General features: G+C 41.8%; 1 protein-coding gene across 9 annotated transcripts in view; it reads right to left on the reverse strand.

Annotated features, from left to right (window-relative positions):
- The window catches only part of Add3 (adducin 3), a 103,572-nt gene that overhangs the window by 42,749 nt on the left and 37,714 nt on the right, over nt 1-23,109 (reverse strand). The window contains exon 1 of one of the 9 annotated variants that reach the window (XM_029472370.2): nt 11,692-11,792. The exons of 6 other annotated variants lie outside the window; for them this stretch is intronic. The gene's annotated coding sequence lies outside the window, so the exon portion shown is untranslated. Of the gene's footprint in view, nt 1-284; nt 304-9,495; nt 9,593-11,691; nt 11,793-23,109 lie in introns of those variants that run through there. 2 more of the 9 variants (XM_029472368.2, XM_021151225.3) reach the window with 2 other exon arrangements.

A 23,109-nucleotide genomic window follows, 5' to 3' on the forward strand; every position in this document is an offset into this window, starting at 1 on the left:
AACCTTGCCGAGTTACCAATTTTGAAGACCTCTAATCATTCCTGGGTGATCTAAATCCCTTTATTTTTCTATTGGGTAATTTCAAATACTCAAATGCAGAACCCTCCCATTGCTTCTCTCTGTGAACTTCTACCAATTACCACCCTTTGCCAAAATTACCTTGTCCCTGTGTTCTGCCTATATGGCAGGGCGTGACAAATCCCTCATTCTCACTGGGCACAGAACTGGGCTCTTTCTAATTGCCTTTTGTTGAGAACCTGCCTTCTTCTTAAGGGTTTGTTTACCTGGATTCTTTCTTTTCCAGCCACTTTGCTCTATTTTAGTCTTCTGTTTTCACCAAACCACACTGGAATAAAAATATAGTGAGAGGGGAATGTTTTCAAACTACCCAACTTTTCTTGAGCGCCTATGCTATGACTATTTAATTGCTTTAAGGAAGGAGTTTGCTTTCATCACTGACTCTCATAATAGCCCTGAGATGTAAGTACTGTTACCTCAACTTGTTGATAAGGAGGAGTCTTAGCTACCTCTCTATTGCCATGTGAAGAAACACTGGGGCCGACCTGGGGCAGGGGAGCAGGTGAGCAAGCATGGTGCTGGAGCAGTAGCCGAGAGCTTACATCGGATCCATTAAGCATTAGGCAGAGAGTTGGCCAACTGGAATAGTAATGGCTTATTAACCTCAAAGCCCACTCAGGTGAAACACCTCCTCCAACAAGGCTACATCTCTTAATCCTTCTCAAACAGTTCTACCAAAGGTCTTGGGACAGAGAAACATGGACAGACAGGGACTATGAGGACTAACCATTCAGATTTATGAGCCTCCAGGAGCCATTCTTATTCAAACTACCACAGGAAGAACAAAGGCATCAGAGACAAAACACTACTTATCCATAGCCACACTCTTTTGTTTGGCTCTAGAACCAGAATTCTCTTCACCTCCACTCTCATTTCCAATTTTGAGTTATTTTAGACTTAAAGTTGTTAAGATTTTTTGGCAAAACTTTTCAACTTCTTTCTTATTCCAGACTCAAATCAAAGTTCCCACTCTTAAATGTGAACTCTTGTGCAAAATATATATTTTCATGGACCAGTTATCTTCAAAATGAAGTTTATCTGAACACCCAAAGAATGAAGGTTTGGCACTTGGAAATTTTCATCCGATCAGGAATAAACAAACATCCCTGGTTATCTGCAAAATTCAATGATCCACAAAACGGAATCTAGACAATAATTAAAGTATTTAACTTCAAAAAGGAAAGGGCTTTTCCAGATCTTGGCACCTGAATTACACATGCCCCATCATTTTACAGAACGGTGTCCGACCTGCACTGCGGTATACATCTGCTGATTCTTCTAAAGAGATCTAGGTTCTGTCTGATACAGAAATAGGATTTAGCTTGGAAAGCAGACCAGCTGACAAGAGTGGGAAATGTGAGCAGTGTGTCTTGCTTTCTGACCTGTGCCATTCACCTTCCAGATGACTGTTTGTCCTGGCACACACAGATAGTGACGGAGGCAGCCCAAATTGCCAAGCTGTCTGAGAACTTACTTTTTAATAGAAATAGGAAAATCAAAGAGGATTTTAGAAGTCCAATATCAAACTCATGGCGAAGAGATATTATCAAACCAACTCATCATTTAATTCATGGAAGTTTATTTAACAAGCAACAATAGAGATGACGACTTTAGAAAATGAAGAATCTATAAAGACACTGAGAAACAAACACTAATTTATGAGGACTAGTAATTCTCACAAGAAATACTGTCTTTCCTGCCCCTCCCGCATTAGAGTGAGTGATAAGGCTAAAAGAATATGAGGTGTTACTGTTCTGTTTTCGTCCATCATTTCTCTATTAATAAACAAGTCTCGAGAGATAGAGCCTACCTTGCCCAAATCCCTCTACTTAATCTTACTCTTTTTATTGTGAAGACACACAGAATGTAGACTACAGATCACTTGCATGCATATATATATATATATATATATCTTTATATATATAAAGATTTGGCTTGCTATACTAGTTTTGGAAACTAGTGGGCAATAAATAGCCTTTGAAAAGGTCATGTATACCTTACGTTCCAGTTCAAAGGAATTACTAAGTATGCAGTCAGCGTTAAAAACAGGAAAAATTGGAGGCTTTGTTTTCATAACAATTTGAAGCAACTTACAATATTTTAGAACTGGGGCTACTTTCATGTTAACTCACTAGAGAGTAAACTTTAAGGCCCAGTTTTGTGCCACTCATGTCTGAAGGATCCACTTCGATTGCTAGCTATCTTTACATTCTGCTTGAAGCAGCACTCTTGCCTTTCTGTGGCTCACAAAGACTGGCCTCACAGTGTAGTTCTATAGTGTCTATTTAGCTGGACTTACAGTCCACATCAAGTACGTTACTGTCAAAGAAAAAGCCATCTTCATGGCTTAGTGATTTAAGTAGTTTTCCAGAGTTTGGTGACCATGTTGTGTCTACTTTAGATGTCAAGGAATAGTGCTATACTCTTGTGAAAAGGCTGCCGAGTTTAATCTAAATATCTAAACGGCGATGTGAACACTAACGCTGCAGGGTTCTTGGCCGCTACTGAGAAGCACGAGCCAGTTGTTACAATTTTTTCCCCAGAATACTATTTCCCTAGATCCTCCCACTAAGGTAGAAAAACATCTTGGAGTCCCATCTGTAAAACAAAACAAAACAAAACAACAAACTTAGAAGGCAAGGGATGTAGCTCAGTCACAGAACCCAAGCCTGGTGCACCCCCGCCCCCACCCCAGGGCACAGTCCTCAGCATAAGAAACAGGTAGGGTGGCACACATGCTTGGAAGCCCAGCACTTGGGAGGCAGAGCTAGAATCACAAGTCTGAGGCCATTCTTGGCACTGTGTGTTCCAGGCCAACCCGGGCTGCATGAAACTGTCTCAAACAAAACCAAGCACACACACAAAATATTAGGAGTCATGGTAGCAGTGTTGGTATGATCTAAAATAACATGCAGGCTCTGAAAAATGGCTTTAAGAGACTTCGAAGGCCTATCACTCTTAGGTTTGGTGGGAAGTGGCTTTTCTCCCAACATTTAGACTTTTAGATTGTTCTCCCCTCTTATCTGTATTACTTGGGTGTCAGTCTCTGTCTTGAGATCATATCCAAAGCCAACTCATTTCTCCCCATCAAAAATTAGCCTTCCTCTACTCCACTGTTCCTAAAGTACTTTGTCTCGTCTGTAGAGAAACTGGACCAGCAACTTCTTTATTATGCACTGAAAAGTTACTCAATAGGGCCACTGACCCATAATATTGCACGCTCTCTACCTAAGAATAAACTAAGACAGATTTACAGCAAACTTTAAGATTGATCAAATTGACCATGTGCCCGTGGTGGTTGAGGTAATAAATACTGTGACTCACATTTGAAATTAATTAATTTGACTACAAAGTAATTAAAGTGAAGCATGTAGTTGTGAAAAGAGCAATTTTTAATTTTAAAAAGCTATACTTATTACATATGCTGAGGCCAGAAACAAACAATACTATAAAAATATCACCTTTTGGACTGGTGAGATGGCTCAGCAGTTAAGAGCACTGACTGCTCTTCTGAAGGTCCTGAGTTCAAATCCCAGCAACCACATGGTGGCTCACAACCATCCATAATGAGATCTGACACTCTCTTCTGGAGTGTCTGAAGACAGCTACAATACTTACATATAATAAATAATTTTTTTAAAAAAATCATTTTTTAAAGAGGAAGATGGCTGAGTGTGTGAAGTGCCCCAGTACAAGCACAAGGACCTGAGTTTGGGCCGCCAGCCTACAAAGAGGCCATGAGACACACAGCTGTGACCAAACCACTGCAGTGGGGGAGGTGTATGGACAGGCAGGCGACTGTGTTAGTGGTCAGCCAGCCTCCTCCATCAGTGAGCTCCAAGTTCACTGAGAGACCCTGCCTCAAAGAGTAAGGTGGACAGTGATATGGGAAGATACCTAATGCTGAACTCTAGCCTACATTTACGCACATGCACACGCATACACACACACACACACACACACACGTTTAATTGTAAATTTGTGAAACTGGAAGCAATAGCACTTATGAGGGTATGCCATTTCAAAACAGAACTGAATCTGAGGCTTTCCCCTGCTTTCATGATGTGTGTGGAAATTCGAACCAGGCTTTGAGCGATAGTCTTCACACCACAAAGACGGATTTGAAGTGATGCACTCTTGAGGTTCCACAGAGGCAGGAGCAGACTGAGCCCGCTCAGGTCCCTCCTGATGCTTCCAGCCTTCTCTGCTTCGTTCTTGGTACCTGTCAGACTCTTCTTATGTTCAGCAGTTATTGATGGTCCGATGTACTCTGAAGCTCAGCCAAAGCTTTTTTTAGAAAAATACTCAAAACAAAGCAAATATTGGCTTAGTCATGACACTTGTTGTTCTAAAATGTTAATAGCCTATTGTTCACTGTGGTTGTCTCAACAAGATAATACATTGAAAATCAGCATTTCCTGATAGGAAGTGAATTCCCACTGTCACAGGACTGCAGGCAAACACTGGGCTTCCAGGGAGACCTGCGTCAGACCCGAGCAGCGATGCGAGCAGCGATGATGCGTCCGTTTCTGTTCCCCTACCCTCTCTCCTTTCCTTCCTCCTCTTCTTTATCCCTCTCCTTTAAAATGGATTTCTGCTTCAGCTCAAACCGTTATCTATTTGTCCATTTTGCTGTCTGTGAATTGTTTTCCTGAAACAGCTTCAAATGTTTAAGCAAAGTTTGTTCAACATCCTGTAGACAGCAGCATCCTGTATATTCACAACCATGGGGAACTTCCTCCATTGAAAATGTCACAATAGATGAACTGACGAAGAAGCTATCAGAGAGTCCTCAAAACACAGCGCCAGCATTTCCAAGCCTTGATTTCATAGAAGCATTGCTTAAAGGAATCATGTCTGAAGCACAAGAATGGCAGCAAGCCTTCCTATCTGACAGATATTTTAATTGGGAAAACAGCTTTAACTGATTAGTTCAAGGACCACAACACTGTTTAATTCATCGAGAGGTTGATTAATAAAGACAGCAGATCCACGGACACAACAGTGCTGACAGTAACTGACACTGCTCCAATGGCCTTCTTTTAAAACACTGAAAACGAACTGTTCTCATGTATTTTCACAAATTCAAAGTTTAACTAAAGCTCTTTGCTAATGTCCACAAGCCAGCTGATAATAGACAACAGAGAAATAAGAGTCAGGTGTGGTACCACACACCTATGATACGCATCTGTGAGACTGAAATAGGAGGGTTATGAGGTGTCAGGCAGGCAGACCTGGTCTACGCAGTGAGGACCCATCTCAAAACAAAAACGAAGAAAGAGGACTAGTCAGGAGATTGCAGGGTACTCATACGTAGGACAGTAATACAGCTGTACTTATATGCTGCTCAGTAAAAATAGTAGTTACTTACCATTACTTGGATAAACAGCAGACTCACTTATTTAAGGCAGACCAGGCTTTCTGCAGAGAAGCCAGTGTAACAAGCACACAATAGAGAGCCCCCAACTTCCAGGCCTTCAGAGATGTCTGACCATGCAGCAGTGACTGCAGATGCAGTTCTCGCTGCTGTTTGCTTCTCTGTCCAACTCAAGCATGAGATGACAACTGAAGCAGGCACCACTGACTGTCTTATGTGTGACACAGCAGAACTCCCAGACCTTGTTACCTTTTAACTCTTGTGTTGTGGCAGGATGACCTTGTACAGGTCACTTCCCAGCCTGCTTTCTCAGCACTAAAGCAGAAAACTGATGGTGTCAAGTAGTGCCGATTTCAGCATTCAAGAGGCAAGGGGAGAGTGAGAGGGCTAAAGTGTGAACGGATTTTCAACAAAATGCCTGAAGCCAACTCGTAAAGTTACAAGTCCCACTGTTCATTTGCCAGCGCACACAGAGCATGCTGTGCGTTGTGCAGTGGAGGCCAGCGGATAACCTGTAGGAGGGTGTGGCCTCCCTTCCCCCAGCCTGGAACCTGCTTGCTCAAGGGTGGAGCTACCTGCTCATTCGTCCTGCCACGCCTACTGCTGGAACCTACCTTTGCTGCCTGGAGGCACACACGTGTTCGTCCTGCTACTGGACCCTGAGTTACTTGGCGGGAAGCTGGGTTCCCTCCCCCTTCCTTTATAACTGAGTGTCTGAAAATAGTAAAATTGAGCCTTGATCAGAACGTTTGTTGTCTTGGCTCCATTCTTTCTTTCGCCCCGTCTAGATTCCTCTCTTTTCAGTTCGAATTTCTCTTCCCATTACGTGGGTCCTGGAAACTGAACTCAGGCTATCATTGGGCTTTGCTGCAAATGCCTTCTAAGACACCATACTGGCCCTTGGAGACCTCCCCCCCCCAAAAAAAAGAAGTCCTAGGATTATCTCCTAAAGGTTGGACTCACTGAAATTATCAAGACCCACTTAAAGCAAATATCATTCACAATTTTCTCTCAATGTTTGACCAAAAGATGTGGCATTACTTCTGGGATGGGCTTTACATTGTTGAAAAAGAACCATCAGAAAAGAATGCTTCTGTAACATATGGAAAAATAGCCACTGCTCCCTCTACAGTCTTGCACTTTTAGGTAGCTTAGGCCATATTCAGGTAAAGTACAGACCATATGATTGATATACATATATATAAATGATGTTAAATTTCAATAACAGAAATCATATAATTTGGGTCCTTTAAGTTAAATCATCAGTACAACAGAAGACTACATACATACTGATGTCAGAGGAGGATTAAAATTCATCTATCCAGCCTCTCAACTTACAAGTGATAAAAAAGGATAAAAAGAAGCGACTTGGGACCCTAATTCCATAATCTCACAGTCAACCAGTTACCAGGCTTCAAATCGAGCATTCTTCCACTATTGTGCTGAGAACTCTCTCCTGCGGAGCAGTTCGTATCCTCTCATGCGTGGCTGGGTACGAGGCCTACTCATCGATGTCGAATCAGGTGAGGAAGGTAGGTGAGGGATCTGCTTCATGAAGCACTGTCATTCTTCACTACAGCGCACAGGCTCTGTCTCAAAACAAAAAGCACTTCCAACAGAGGGAATCTATGGAAGCAATCTAGAATGGTCCAGATACCATCAAAACAAGAACGACTGGTCAAGAGCCCATCTGAGCATACACTGAAGTACAACACAGCATTCATTAGACAGCCTCTCACCAAGTAGGAGCTAAACACATAATATGTATGTATGGCTCATTTGACACGGAATTTAAAAAGTCATCTAACTCCTTGGGAATGAGGTTGGTTCAGGGGACTAGTAATAAAGAAACTGTCAAATATGCTTTTATATTTCTTCATATTTTTACAAATTTGAGCAATATAAACAAATCCAAGGTGCTCTTTGACAATAATAGAACAGCAGTAGCAACAACAACAACAAGGTGTACCGGACCAGAGCAGAGGGGAACTGAAAGCCCAGGCAGCAACTTCTTGGTGAGGAAGATGAAGGAACTCCCCCAGCGCAGGCCTAGCCACACTTGCCCATCATAGCTACTTCTCTAGAGAAGACCTTCCAACCTTCCCATGTCGGAGTGTGTGTGTGTGTGTGTCAGTTCTCCTGAACAAGGTATGGCACGAATGAGGAGAAATATGTCCAGTATTCCTACAGCAAACAGGAAAGGTCTGGGGATAGGTATATATAGGGCCTGGTAAAAATAGCTACGCTATTCTCTTTTTAAATTATATAATTTTAAGAAAAATAAGAGTGTTAGTAGATATTAACTATTGATTTTTAAATAAAAGTCCCAAATAAAAACACATTTTAAAATAATCTAATTTCACAGTTAACAATAAACTGGCTATCAGGCTCGGCTTTGGCACAGCTGTGGAAGCTGAAGTCCAATGCTCTTCCCCACAGGTAAAACACAGCATAGTGGGTCAGCAGACTCAACACTTTTCACAATGAGACAGAAAATACTAGATTGTTTTCTATATTACAGGAAAAGTTTATTACCAAGATAAAGTGATACATATGTGGGTTGGGTCTCAATACAAAATATATTGGAGGAAAGTTTAAAAGATACTTAGTCAAGTCTATACAAACAGCAACTGCAGGCTGAGTCCAGAAGGTATTCAAGGAAGGCGCACAGTTACACCAGACAAGCCGGCTGCATTTCTACTTGGAATCCATTTCCTGGGTGAGCTGATATATAGCATCCCAGATACTAGAACACAAATGTCTTTAAGTTCCTGAAAGCTACATCTAATGCAGGGCTTTAGTAATCTTGTCATTTTTAAGAATGAACCTAAATTGTGAGCTAAATAATCTTTGCTCAGTTCTAATACATTCTCTATTGATGTTTCTGGTTTTTCATTACAAAGAGATTTAGAGCCCTCTAACCTGGGAAGTATCTAGGACTGCTAACCCGGACTCCTAATTTCACAGGTGAAGAACATAATGTCCAACATAAGCTCATCTCTTGACTGCCTTCTCAGTGACAGCAGGCTTACTTTATTCTTCCCTTCTGGCCAAGTTAGAAGACAGTTAACTTACAAACAAGTGACAGAGGAAGCTGAAGCAAGGTGTTGGCAGGAAGTTTAAGAACAAAAAAGATGACACAATGTCACACCAAAAGCTCTACAGAAATCTGCCGGTTTCAACATCTGAATATGATTTTGACTGGGGCAGGCTGTTAAACTTGCTTGCACTGAATGGGTGTGTCTACCCCTGAAAGGACATAGTGAACAATAACACAGAGACACATCACAAACCCCAGCCTCTCTCGACATGCCCACTTCGGTCAGTACATAATTGAACACTTTATAGGCATTGAAAATCCAGCTACAAACAAAACCCAGACTTCTGAGAAGAGAGGGTGAAAAAAAATTGCTCAACACAGACCTCACTGAACAATAATTCTCCTACAGTTCAACTCACCATTCACATCACAAATTCTAGAGAGAACACAGAGGCACGGAACCGACAGAACTGCCCAGGCATGGAACAGAACTCTGGGCTGCAGCCTGCCCCTCAACTCTTCCAACAAATACCCAACAGCACCAGGACAAAGCATCATTATGACAGAAAGAAAGGCCCTTTAGAGGCTGCCTTTTTTTAATTCAATGAACCCACTCTTACACACAAAGTTCATGTCACGATGTCTCGAAATGCAGTACTGCCCAATTATGCTGTAAAAGTGACTAATAAATTCAGTACAAAACCCTTCTGTTAACACTTTAATGTTAGACACTTGCACACTTGGTATAGAGTACTAGTATTTTCCTTCCTTTAAATAGTCAATGATAACCACAAAGAGTTGAAAGCCAGACCAAGTAGATCGATAGCATGAGAAAAAGCAGACAAATGACCTAAAATGATGAGCTGAGTGAGAAGCCACAGCTTACTTCCCAAGACAAGTACAGCGTGCTGCTGGTGACTGGCACAGGGTTAGCCAACCTCCTCAGCTTTGCCACCTAGCTAGGAGCTCTTGGTAATAGAATACACAAGCCACTACTTACAAAACCCCCGATGCCGCTGCACATTTCTGAAACTTGTTTCTGTGTGGCAATTCTGATGCAACGCTGCCCTAAAAATGATCTTTGTTTTAAGCAGCAAGATATGCACACAATGTGGTTAGTGCAAGGGTGGAGCCCACTCTAGGGGAAACAACACACCCAGACAGATTTCAGTCAGAGCAAACTGCACATTAATATTGCCACAGCATTTTCCAGGGCCCCAGAGTCAAAATTCATTGGTTAATTCTTCTCAAAGAGACAGGAAAAGTCCATGTCTGCAGATCAGCTTTCCTGCCCCGTGGCATCAGCGACAGGCCCATTTCTTGCTGAGAAGAGATAGACTCATTAGGCAGCCCTTGCCGCTCAACCCACACACGGCTGGGTGGAAGTCAACTACTGTCAAGGAAGTCCAACCATGCCAGCTTCTAAGTTTAGCAACAGCAGTTTTTAACATATCTCAAGGTGTCAGAAACATCGCTGGCTCTAGAATATTACTTTAGGGGGCTTGAACATAACACAAACTATTTTTTCCTCCTTACCAATCCTCTACTTTTAGCAACATCAAAACAATAAAAGCATTACATTTCCAATTAACAAGAGTTGTCTTCAAAACAAGGATGTCAGACTGAGTAGATGGCTCCCTAGGTAGGGTCACTTGCTGCTAAAACTCTGATGACTTTAGTATAATTCCCAGAACACACACAGTGGACTTCTACAAGTTGTCATCAGACCTCCATACATGAGCCCATGTATGCAAACACACACACACACACACACACACACATGAAAAAAGAAAAAAAGAAAAATTAGAAAGGCTTCACAACTCTCCTGAAATAAACTCAATGTGATCCCTAATCTGGTGTGTTTTTGACCTACCAGATACTGATATTTCATCCCTACAGAGGTGCCATGTTCTAGAGTTCTCTTCCAAATGGATGTTGTCAGAAATGTCTGTCTGCTATGGCTCTGAAGACCTCAGGCAAACCCAGATCCACTAAATGCCACACACAAAATGACATGGAAGGATAATTTAGTGTCTGCTTCCTGCCACACGATCTACAGTACAACATGTAGCATCAGCCTTATCGACCCACTCCACCCCTGCACACCTGAGAAACCTCTGCAGCTCACAAATGTCTTTTGTCCCCAGAATTAAATACCCTGAATCATGGAAAGTTAAAAAGATTCTTGGTTTAATTTTTATCTTAATATTTATTTGGTTGGTTGGTTTTTGAAACAAGGTGTCTACGAGTAACCTGGACTACCCTGGAACTCATTCTCTAGACAGGATGGTCTTGAACTCAGAGATGCACCTGACACTGCCTCCTGGGTTCTGGGCTTAAAGGTGTGGGTTACCAGAAAGCTTATAAATTTTGTTTTTTAAAAATATATAAAGGAAAAAGGATGTGATTTATGGACTTTCTTTGGTATGTCATTGAATGTGTACATAAAAGAGAAAATAATTTTGTTGATGATCACTAAAATAAATCATACTTCAAAATTTTTCACAATAATCTACTAACAAATTTTAGAAGAATTTTAGTTTAAAATTTTATTATATGACTTTTTTCAAATAAGATTTTCTATAGAATACAAATATAAGTACTATATAAAATCTTTTAAAATAATTTTCAGTATTACATTTATTTTTAAACAATAACTATTTAGTTTTGAACAAATACCACTTTCTGCACACATGCATTCAGAGGTTCAAGTTAGTTTTTTATTCTATAATCATACAATTAAATAAGTTTCTCTGATTAAAATATCCAAGCATGTTTTTTTATGTTGCCATGAATTATTTACATATAATGTAAAACAAACAACAGAAAAGGTTTTGAGAGAAACCCAGGAAAATGTTTAATGAACAATGTCTTATTACTGTCCACAACGGTTATACCCTCATATTGGAAGGACAAATCACGACGCAATACTGGACATCTTACTATTCTGAGAGGTGGCCTGGAACCCTCTCTTTAAGGACGTGATGGAGGGGATATTCACTGCCTTAGCCTTTCTGGGATTATGAGGTCACCCCGAAATGAAACGGTAACCATGCCAACCTCCTTTCACAGTGCAGGCCCCTGGTTAGTTACTGCCCACCATCTGTGTAATCGTGAGTCGCTTGCTACCAACCTCTGTCCCTTATCACAGCACCCAGGACTGCACAGCCCAAAGGTGCCAGCTTTTCTTACTTACAGGAGAATCTTCTCTTAATACTTTTGGATTCACACTGTTGGAAATGTTTGTTTTCAAGTCAAATTCACTTTCACAGCTGCAAAGGAAATGACAGGAGAAGAAAAAAGCAGCCAATATATATCAGCAATTAATTCCATCCACAGCTGCCCAGCTGTTTGTGCGTGGAAAATCAGTCTGTTTCCTTTTGGGGCTTTCAACGACTGAAAACTGATACTGACCATCCAGAGACATGAGCTGCCTGTGACGTGTCGGGAATGTGCCTAAGGTCACAGTCAGGAGACAAAATGAAATCCAGACTCTGTTTTCTTGGGGCTTGTCATTATTATTTCATAGTTTTAAAAACTCAAAAGTACCCCAATCACAGAGAGGAGAAATACATTTTAAAAATTCTCATTTCTGAGTGTTACCCTTCCAACAGAGAGGAAAATCTGGCAATGGCATCATATTTAGTAACAAGAATAGACACACTGATTTATTGGCATAGACAAGGTGTGACATTCTTCGGAACCCACATGGCCCATAGTTAAATAAGGTTAATACTTACTTGCATACACACACACACACACAGACACACACACACAGACAGACACACACACACAGACACACACACACAGACACACACACAGACACAGACACACACACACAGACACAGATACGCACACACAGACACACACACGCACAGACACGCACAGACACACACACACAGACACAGACACACACACGCACAGACACACACACACACACAGTCACACACAGACACACTGGAAACGTTCAATGTAAAAGCTCTCAGGAAATGGTACTTATACCACAATCACGCAGTGAAGCAAGTTTTTCTAGTTAGTTCAGACATTATTTGACATGCACATATGTCTGTCATTTCAAAGATTAACATATTTACAGATCCAATCTTCTAGGGTAATGGTCAAGGAGTGGGACTTTCTTTCCTTCCGCTCATCAGCTTTGTGGATTTTAGTGAAAGCATCTTGAATGCCAGAGGGCTTAACAACCACAGTGTGGGATCATATAACTCAAAAGGGAGCCTACCCTCAGGGTTGGAGAGATGGCTCAGTGTGTAAGAGGACTGACTGGTCTTTCAGAGGACCTGGGTTCAATTCCCAGCACCCACATGGCAGTCCACAGCTGTCTGTAACTCCAAGACCTGACGCTCACACAGCCACACATGCAGGCAACCAGTAAGACACATAAGACAAAAATTAGAAAGGAAAGGAGCCTGTGCCCTCTCTCTGCCCTTCAGCTCTCACTTTATCTTAAATGTTTGTCATTTCAATCTTGTAACAGACCATTGCTATATTATATTTTCATGTATAAAATAAATTAATTTTCAGTAGATAAAATGGCTATGACTAGTTATTATGAAAGTGAAAAGAAAAAGAGGCATAACAACTAAAATATATTTTAGTTTTATTGTTGTTTTTGCTTTTTATTTGTTTTTGGTTTTGTTTTTACTGAAATGAGAAACCCACTCTCTCTGACTGAATCTTAATCCTAAGGGCGCTCACCTTTCTGTTCTGTTTCCCAATCAAGGTCAGCTGCCTAAGAGTTCAGCTACTCCTAACCCTGGTACAGGCTCAAACATAATATAGATGGGGTATTCATTTTGCCCCTTCACCCTGACCAGGGTCTGGTACCAGAATTCAAGCGAGCATAATAAACACATTGCCTCAACTCAAGTCCTGAAGCCTGGAGCTTTGTTTGTTAAATGAATGCACTTTAAATATGTGGTAGACTGAAAATAGAATACACTATCAAAAATGGGCCTTTTTCCTTCCCGGTAAATGTCATCTAGTTGAAAACATACAGGGAGAAAGAGTTATCTTTGCTCATGTGACACTACCTCTAGAAGTATGGTATAACCATTAGCGAAAACCTTTGTCTGGCAAGGTCCAGCTCTGTGGGACACTCAGCCTAGCTTAAAATACCCAGGGGAAGGAACTTCCCCACCTACACGATGGCTACGGAGAGCTGGCTCTGTGTAAGCTGCTTATCAGACTAAACTAAAGACAGGTTATGGGCTGGACTAACATTAACAAGACTCTTCATGAAGGCCTTTGATAGGAAATTTAAAAATGTGTTTCCAGTAATTAGCTTACTATAATTTTTAATTTTATATCTATTATTTTGTTTTTATGTGTATGTGCTTGTACGTGTGTACGTACACATGTGTGCAGTTGCCTGTGGAGGACAGGTCTCTAAATCTCCTGAGCTTGAGTTACAAATGGTTGCTGTCAGCAGACTGGAACAGCCCAGTCTGGTTGCTGGGAACCGAGCTGAGGTCCTCTGGAAGAGCAGGGCATGCTCTTAACTGTTGAGCCATCTCTCTAGTCCCTTGTATCTTAATTATATCTTTGCTATTTCATTGTAAAAACTAACTAAGGTGGAACACTCAGTGAGAAGGCAAGGTGCCAGCAGAAGATGAGACGTCAGAAGACAGCAGGGTGTAGTGACAGGCCTGGCACAGAAATGAGCACACAGGATGTCATCAGAGGAGTGCCACCAAAACAAGGGAGCCTGTCGTGTGCCTCACATACAACCCTACAGCAGAGACTGGAACCAGAGAGGTTAAGCAAGCAGGGGTGTGCCACCAGTGGAATTGGATAAAAAAATCAGGCTGTGGGTAGGTGAGAAGTTTCTGTGGTGGAGGGCTTGCTGTCCAGCCTCATGACTTGAGTTTGATTCCTTGGGCCCCAGGGCAGAAGCAGAGAACCAACTTCTACAGTTACTCTCTGATCTCTGAAACCACCCCATAAAACCTGTAGTAATAGTAATAATAATAATATAGTAATAAATCATAGGCCATTTTTACAATAGGCCTATTTTATATTTAGACTCCCCATTAAAGAAAGCTCAGTTTGGGGGACAAATTGTACAAGAGATTTAGCTGAGGGAGTAAAATTCAAAAGGTACCCTAAGCCAACGTCTGATAGCGGTGAGCTCCAGGCAGGGGTCAGCTTCACAGAGCCATCTGCTGTCAGTGGCTCCAGTCAGAGATGCTTCTGAACGGTGGGGGTGGGGGTGAGGGTGGGGCTCAGGAGAAACTTTGACTTTTCTCAGGGTTTCTGTTTCTCAAGAGGGGCGATACCACAAGGCAACCCTTGGTAACTTAGAAGACAAGTTACCCCTCTGAGCTTGTGAGTTAAAACTCCTGTCTGACAAAACCTCTGCCACATCCTCTAATTTCCCATCTGGGGAAGACAAAGGTTTTACTTACTCATCCTGGGAAGATGGGTTGCAAAGGAAAGCAGCCACTCTACAGTGAAAAGCCTCAAGCCTCACCGCCCTCTGCTCACCTCCAGCATGGCACTCCTTACGTCTATTCACGCCTCTCCACTCACTGGCATATCTGATGCTGAGCAACTTAAAGGCAGGGCCACTTATCACAAATGCTATGGATGCTACTGATGCCCTTTGCTCGGCAATGCTTTGGTAGACTACTAATTGTTAAAAGAGAGAATCCAGGATTCAAAAGCAGGCAGGACATAATGGTGATGAACACCTTTAATCAGGCACTTAGGAGGCAGAGGCAGGTGGATTTTGTGAGTTAGACAGCCTGAGCTACACAATAAAATCCTGTCTCAAAACAGAACAAACACAAACCACTCGGAGGCTTTAAAATGTAGCAATTCTAAAAGAGGAAGTTAGGGATGGATGAAAGATGATCAATGTTTAAAACAGGCCCTTTTCCTGGACCATAACAAAACAAGCCTACCAAGGTAGACAGCTATATTTTGCAAATTATTAATTGTAGAGATTAGCTGTCATCCCCATTTTCAGACAAAAGTTAAACTAGTAAGATTGTATTAATATCGCCCAGGTTGCCAAACCTGAGGTGCAACAACAAAGCAGGCTTTGGCTCTTTGAAAGCAATGATGACAAAGACTACAGAGGAAAAGAAGACAGGCCCGGCTGGAGAGAGAGCTCAGCAGGTAAGCTGCTCCTCCAGCAGCAGCCTCAAGTTCAGGTCCATACCCAAGCTACACGTACCTGGAACTCCAGCTCCAGAGAGCCCAAGGCCTTCTTCTGGCCTCTGCATGCGTGCAAGCACACATTTTTTTTTTTTTTTTAAAGACAAGAAATAAAAGAGAAGAGCAAATAAATTATATACTGTTAAAAAATACCCCAAGATCATAGGTCTAGCGGCTTATTTACTTGTGAGGCTGAGTTAGAAGTGTTTTTAAGTTCCAGTATTAAGAGACTTGCATGGCACGTACAAAGTCCTACATTAATTTCTGCTGCACAAAATAAGTGAATTTATGAATAAAGTAAACAAAATACAGAGCCTGGGATGTAGCTTAGTGAGAGAGTACTGGTCCAGGCTTTCTCAGGTTCGGAGTGGGATTCACTATCATTTTTGAGCTGGAGGGTCTCACCCCGTAGTCCTGACTGATGTCCAAGTCTCTATGGGACCCAGACTTCAATGACTTCTTTATCCTTCTGCTTAAGTCTCCCAGGTGATGAGATAACAGACAAAACAGAACCACAAAAACAAATGCACCTGGCCGGCCGTGAACAAGAGACCTGCCCTGCGCCTTTCTGTGGGACTCTGCTCAACCTTCTGTGAGGCACACTGCGAAAGTTCCAATACTGACAACTCACCAAGCAGCGCCCTCCTTCCGTGCTGTCCTCAGGTGCTGACCTGTGCTCTTCCCGAGAGGACAGAGAGAGCTTAGACACTTTCTCACATCTCCACCCTCATTCTGCAGCCCATGCATAATTCTGACTTTAGCTAAAAATATCCTGAGGTGTTTTCCCATTCTATAGCTGGTAGCTTTGTCAGCTACTGGGCAAACTGGCAGCACGAGCGGAAAACAAAACAAAACAACAATGTTTTATAAACACAGCCCTGATGCGAGTTTTGTCTCTGGGCATTACTAAAGTATCGACTTGCTCTATGGTAAATCTACATTTACTTACCAAGCGCTCACTTTGACATGATGTTTAACACTTATGTGTAAAGTCCAACTTGGTAAATCAATTCACCAATAAGATACTGTTTCTACATTCTGCTTGAATTCATTTATTCTGCTAACAACAATTTATTGCACACCTACTATGCACCACAGTCTCATGGCAGAGACTGAAACAAAAACAAAAACAAAACAAAAGGAGAGTGTTCTTGACCCTAAAATATTATCAACTTAGTGTATACGAGGAGAAGGTAACTTCCGAGACAGCAGTAATTGTGTATTGTTGTGGTACCAAGCATGGATCAGAGATTCAGAGAAAACACCCAGCAGGAAAGGTCCCAGGATCCTATCTATGTTGGAACTTGATTTAAAAAGCATATAGGCTATGAGAGGGGGAGGGAAAAGACATGCAAAGACAATATACTTCTTAAAGTTGTATCTTATATATAGCATTACTTTACACTAAAATATGTGCTATTGCAATCGGTGCTAAAGAAATTGTCACTGGTTAACAGTGTATCGTGGTTTGTAAAATTTCACTTACAAGGAGCCCACACTGGATTAGCAACTTGCACAATTCTGTGTCATATGCTTATATTGTTACTTTAACCTTTGACCTACATGCTAAGGAAAGAAATCCAGGAGCCATTTACACACTTTTTGAGAACAATTCCTGTTTTTACCCTGGGCTAAACAATGACATACAAATAATTCAGTCAATGAATTACTTATTGCTAGGTAACTAATAAATTAAGCTGGCCAAACTGTAGTCTGCCACACTGTCGGCACTTCACGGGGCACAGGAAGGCTGCAGGTTGATCCCAAGTTCAGGAGACTGAGGCACACTCAATGCAGGAAAGCAGATAAGTCAACAGGCTGAAGGCCTTACAGGTATAAAGCCTAAGAGGCTACATTTTATAGGAAGGGCTGAAGAGAAGGGGAAAGATGCTGACAGAACACCTAAGCAATTCACTTTTGTGGACTGGGAAAAACAACATCTGGAGTGGGCTGGGAATGTAGCTGAGTGTCAGGCACAGCCCTAGGAAGGCCTTCATTTGACACTGAGCTCTGGAAATAAAAGGGGTGAGGGCTAAAAGGATGAAAAGAACTCTCTTGCAAAATTGAAAGGAATTATGTCAAATTCCTGATGATTAAATATTTTGACCAAGTTACTTGTGAGATGAACATTTAATATCTACGTTCACACAGAGAATATGCGTGCTCCCCATTTTAATGAAGTTAAAGAACATAATGATCATTTGCAGCATAGCACCATGAGAAAAAATGATTTAAAATAACTAAATCATGTCTCTAACAAGAGAGAAACTAAGGTGGAGTTATTGATATTATGTGAATTCTTCAGAGGTTTTGCCAGGTTCTTTTCAATATAACCTCCCCTGCATTTAACCATATAATCCCGGGGCAGAGCCAAGTCTGGAGCCCAAACAGTTTGCACAGGCAAAAGTCATTCATAACTGATTCACATTTGTGAGTTCACACCTAAAATGTACGCTCTAACAAGGGGGGAAACTTGCCTTTTGAAATATTCACACAGAAAAGTTTAATCCTGGGCAGAAATTTCTCGACGACACACACGTATCTTTAAGACATCGTGTAAGTAACTTCCTCAGAATACACAGAAGAAAAACCAAGCCACAAGACCAACTGCTTCTGGGGCGGTACACAAACTGGGTGGTATAAGAAAGGCAGAGAGAGGGTGGTGATCACCAGCGTGGTAGCAGGAGATAAGAAGATGGAGTGTGGTGGGCCACACCCACAGGAGCTGGGCGGCTGACTTCAAGGGGTGGGACCCTGAGCAAGTGAACAATTTTGGTTTTGTTTAGCTGAAAGGTTGCACAATCCTACAAGTAGAGAGGAAAAGAGAAGGGGAGTTTTTAGAATAGAACAAGTTGATTGTATATCACTTTAAAAGTATGTGAAAAATGAACAACTGAATCACAGAACTAGGATAAAGGGAGTCAAAGCAGATATAACAGCATTTTTAGCATTTCATAAAGGCAGCATGTATGTCTCACAGAGGAAAATGAAAAACTGAGACCTTAGAGACAAGTAAAAGTCTATGTTAATTCAGGACATTATTATTTCATGAAAATAAAACTTTTACTCCCATGAACTATGCCATTCTCGAAGCAACAAAGCCCAAATACATCATACTGAAAATAATTTGGGGGTATCTAGGTAAGCACAACTTTTTGGTTCTGATTTTAAATTTGGCAGCTTATAGAAACAGCAAGTCTCAATGGCTAGGCATGTAAAATATATCTCAAGATAAGGAGAACTTGGCTTTGCCGGGTTCCAAGCTGCCAAGTCGTTAATCTGCACCGACTCTCTCGACTCCTTTAAACTGATTCACATAGCTTCAATACAGCACGTGACAAAACAGAGGGTGGGTAGAGAAGGCCCAAGCTACCGTTGGAGTTGGTTTTAAACGTGAAGCTCCATGGTAAAGGGTTCTACTTAGTATATCTGAGGTCACGTGCCTGACAAGAGGAACACACACACACACACACACACACACACAGCATCCCCAACCAACCAACCTGTGAATGGAAAGCAGAAGCGGCTCTCGCACTAACATTCTGCTCAGACTAAAAACAAAAAGTGTCGCTGATGCTGGAAAGCACTCTGACCTCCTCCGGTGTCAAGTCCGGCAGCAGTGCTTTTTGTTTGGTTTGGTTTGGTTTGGTTTGGTGAGGAGGGCTGGAAACGGAACCCAGGCAAGTGCTCCACCTCTGAACACAATCAGGCTCTGAAAGTAAGTCTGACTCTAGAGTCATTTCCAGAAATCCTAGACATTTAATTGCATCCCAATATAAACTGCCTAATCTGTAGAGAAGGATAAGGGCTCAGGCACAGCCAGGAACTGGGAGCTGTATCCTTCTAACTGACAAATGGAGGAGGGAATGCAAAAATTCTTTCTTTCTTCATGTGTGCTTTAGATCATTTTTTATGTTAACATTTTTTATGTTTTATGCATACTTGTGCTTTGTCACTCTGAGTTCTGAAGTTGACAGGGTTCTAGCTATGGGAATTCTTAAGCCATCTATCTATTTGTTATTAATTACCAATTTTCATTACTGAGGATGGCAGAAGGCTGCCCCTGATAGGGTTAGAACCAGTCTGTTTTGAGCACAGCACTCTTCTAGAAAGGAGACTGCTTCCCTTTTGCAGGGTATGTCAGATTGCCATGAGCTGTCTGAGACAATAGATCCTTCTCCTGGCCTAGACTTTTGGACCACCTAGTCTGTAAATTCCAGATAGAAAGCTTAAAAAGTCCTTGTGGAAGACAGAAGACCTATTCCAGGGTCTTAGAAAAGCTCCACCATTTTCCACTCGCTGTTCTCGGGAAGACAAGGAGCAGAAGGCTTGTTCATTTGGGTTTAAAGTGTTTAAAGGGTTCTGTTTTGAACAGTTTTGCTATTCTAACTCAAGGTGGCCTCAAAACTGGCTTCCTGTCTCAGCCATGCCCCATCCGCAGAGCAGACAGTATGTACTACCATGCCTGCCTCTGTTTTGATTGTTTGCCTGTTTTAACATTTCCTTTGTCCCTGTGCTAGTAGACACACGTTTGTCAGACGTGGTCTCATTCATTAAATCAGGCCTACCTGGGACTTGAGATGCTGCTGCCTCAGCTTGCCTGGGTCTTTGTCATTGTTAACTAGTGATATGACTCTTCATGACTCCAACTTCCTGTTGGAAGTTGGAAACAAAACCCCATCGTCCTCTCCAAGAACTGCAAACAACACAAGATCAAACAGGATATGAAACGGAGAGAGTAACTCCAAAAGAACTAACAGAGGGGATGAGGGAGAAGCCAGAGTCAAGGATAACATGGCTGGGAACAAATCAGAAGCTCAGAGGCACATCTTACCTACAAGAAACTGACACACTTGTAGCAGACTTCAAAATAAGACTAAAGAGGAATAACAAAAATTCCAAATTCTGTGAGAATTAAATGTCAGATTAGAACTATATTCAACAAAACAATCTGGTGAATGGAGAAGAAAGTCACAGTGAGGAAGAGCTGAGGTCAAGAGCAAATAGACTGCTAAATACACAATGTTAAGAATAATACATAAGGGCTGGTGAGATGATGGCTTAGCAGTTAAGGCCACTGGCTGCTCTTCTAGAGGACCTGGGTACATTTCCCAGCACACACATGGCAGCTCACAACTTCAGTTCTAGGGAATCTAAGACCCTCTTCTGTCCTCTCTGGGTACCAGGCACAAATGTGATACAGATATACAATATAGGCAAAATATCCATACACACACACATGCAAAACAAAACAAAATGACAAAAAAAAAAAAAAACCAGAAATAATCTAGGCATGGAGGTCCATGTATGTAGTAGCCTAACCTAAAGCATCCATGTACTTCTGAGACTTAGTTTTAAAATTTTATTCTAAGACTTAGTTTTAAAATTTTATTCTAAGACTTAGTTTTAAAATTTTATTCTAAGACTGAAATGGTGGCACATACCTTTAATCCCTGCACTTAGGAGACAGAGATAGGCAGATCTCTGAGTTCAAAGGTAGCCTAGTCTACATAGTGAGTTCTAGGACAGCCATGGTTACATAGTAAGACCCTGTATTTTGAGAGAGAAAGAGAGAGAGACAGAGAGAAAGAAAGATACACACAGAGAGATATACAGAGAGACAGAGAAAGAGGGATACACACAGAGAAATATACAGACAGAGAGAGAGAGAGAGAGAGAAAGAGATACATGCATACCTCAGAGGAAGAGGCAGGTGGATCTCTGAATTTGAGGCTAACCTGGTCTGCAGAGCAAGTTCCAAGATAGACAAGGCAACACAGAGAAACATTTTCTTGAAAAAGAAAAAAGAAAATTCAGTAGAGATGGTTCAGAAGTTAAGAGCACTGGCTGCTCTTTCTTATAGAGGACCCAGATTCCGTTCTCAGCATCCACTTGGTAGCTCACGACTCTCTACAACTCCAGTTCCAGGGATTCTGACGCCCTCTCTGGCCTCCACTGGAACTTCATCCATATGGTACTCAGATACACATGCAGGGAAACCACGCATATGCTTTAAAATATGATATATAAATTAATTTTTAAAGCCAGCCATGGAATGAATATTTAATTTCAGCACCCAGGAGGCAGAAGCAGGTGGATTTCTGAGATCCAGGCCAGCTTGGAATTAAATGTGAGAATTAAATGTCAAATTAGAACTACATATCAGTTCCAGGACAGCCAGGACTATACAGAGAAAAGTAAAACCAATACGCACACACACATTCAAGTTTAACAACACACAAACCCCATTTGTAATTCAGTGTGTGCCTACAACCTACTATTTAGCTGTTGTTCATACTAACATCTGTCTGGGCACAAATCCAGCCCTTGCTCCATGAAGCACTGGAATAAACTTTAATGTATTAGGAAATCAGAAAAGCTAACTGACCAGGGAAGCAAACACATTTTCACACCACGCACAGGACACAGCTGCGACCCGTCAAGCGTACAGGCCTCTCTTTAGCCAACAGCGAGCGAGTTTCCAGGACTTTCTCCTCACTGGGCAGGAAGCAGCATCCGAACGCACAACTGTTCCCAAGCCCCAGCTCTACTGACCTCACTTCCTACTTCCGCACACTCACCCTCTGACCTGGGCCTTCACGGTCCGCCCACACGGGCCTCTTTGATGAACTATCAGCAAGTCTCTAAATGACAATTTTTAAGAAGTCCACAGGTAGCCTCTAGTTACCATGTTCTCACATAGAGACCCCCAAGGGTCTGGTGTGTTTGCTGTGCTATTAGAATAAACAGGCTATAGCAAGCACGGCCAAGTAGCTTTAGCTCCTCCATGCATCCTTGTACACACAATACATAGTCTGCCTCTTCTCAAAGTTGTTTTCGTGGCAAGAGTCTAACTTAGAAATCTGAATTCTCCTTTTGCCCTTCACAGACCTTGACGTGACTCACAGACAAGGGGCTTGATCTAGATGCCAGGCAATGGAGTTAAAATGGAATTAAAATGCTTTGTAACTCACATGTCCTACAACAGTAAATTCAAAGAAAAGTCAGTGAAGCAAAGAAACACTGACACAGTGTTCTAGGCACCAGAGCAACATGTGCAAAAGGCGCTCACGCTGGGCCAGCGATAACTGACAGTGATATAGACGCGTACTCCCCAGCGCCACTTTAGAAGGAATTTAGGATACTAGAAACAATCTGCTTGTGTATAAAGACCCTAAGTGCATGGGCAGGAGTGTGATTACACATACAAACAAAGGAAACAGTCATGTGCACAAGCAGGCATGCTTACAAGACAGAGTTGTGGACATTTTTAAGGGAAATGCCTTAAAAATACTTGTAAATACGTCTTTCTTCTTTCAGTGTCTTTTTCCCAACTCTCTTTTTACCTCAGAGTGCAGCAGACCACTACTGCACGAGTCCTTGCAGGACTCACCAGTGTGAATCTGATACACAAACAGCTAGCTCTGAAACAGGA

This window comes from Mus caroli, unplaced genomic scaffold (genome assembly GCF_978045245.1).
Source record: "Mus caroli unplaced genomic scaffold, Mus_caroli_1 scaffold_20, whole genome shotgun sequence".
Classification (NCBI taxonomy): domain Eukaryota; kingdom Metazoa; phylum Chordata; class Mammalia; order Rodentia; family Muridae; genus Mus; species Mus caroli.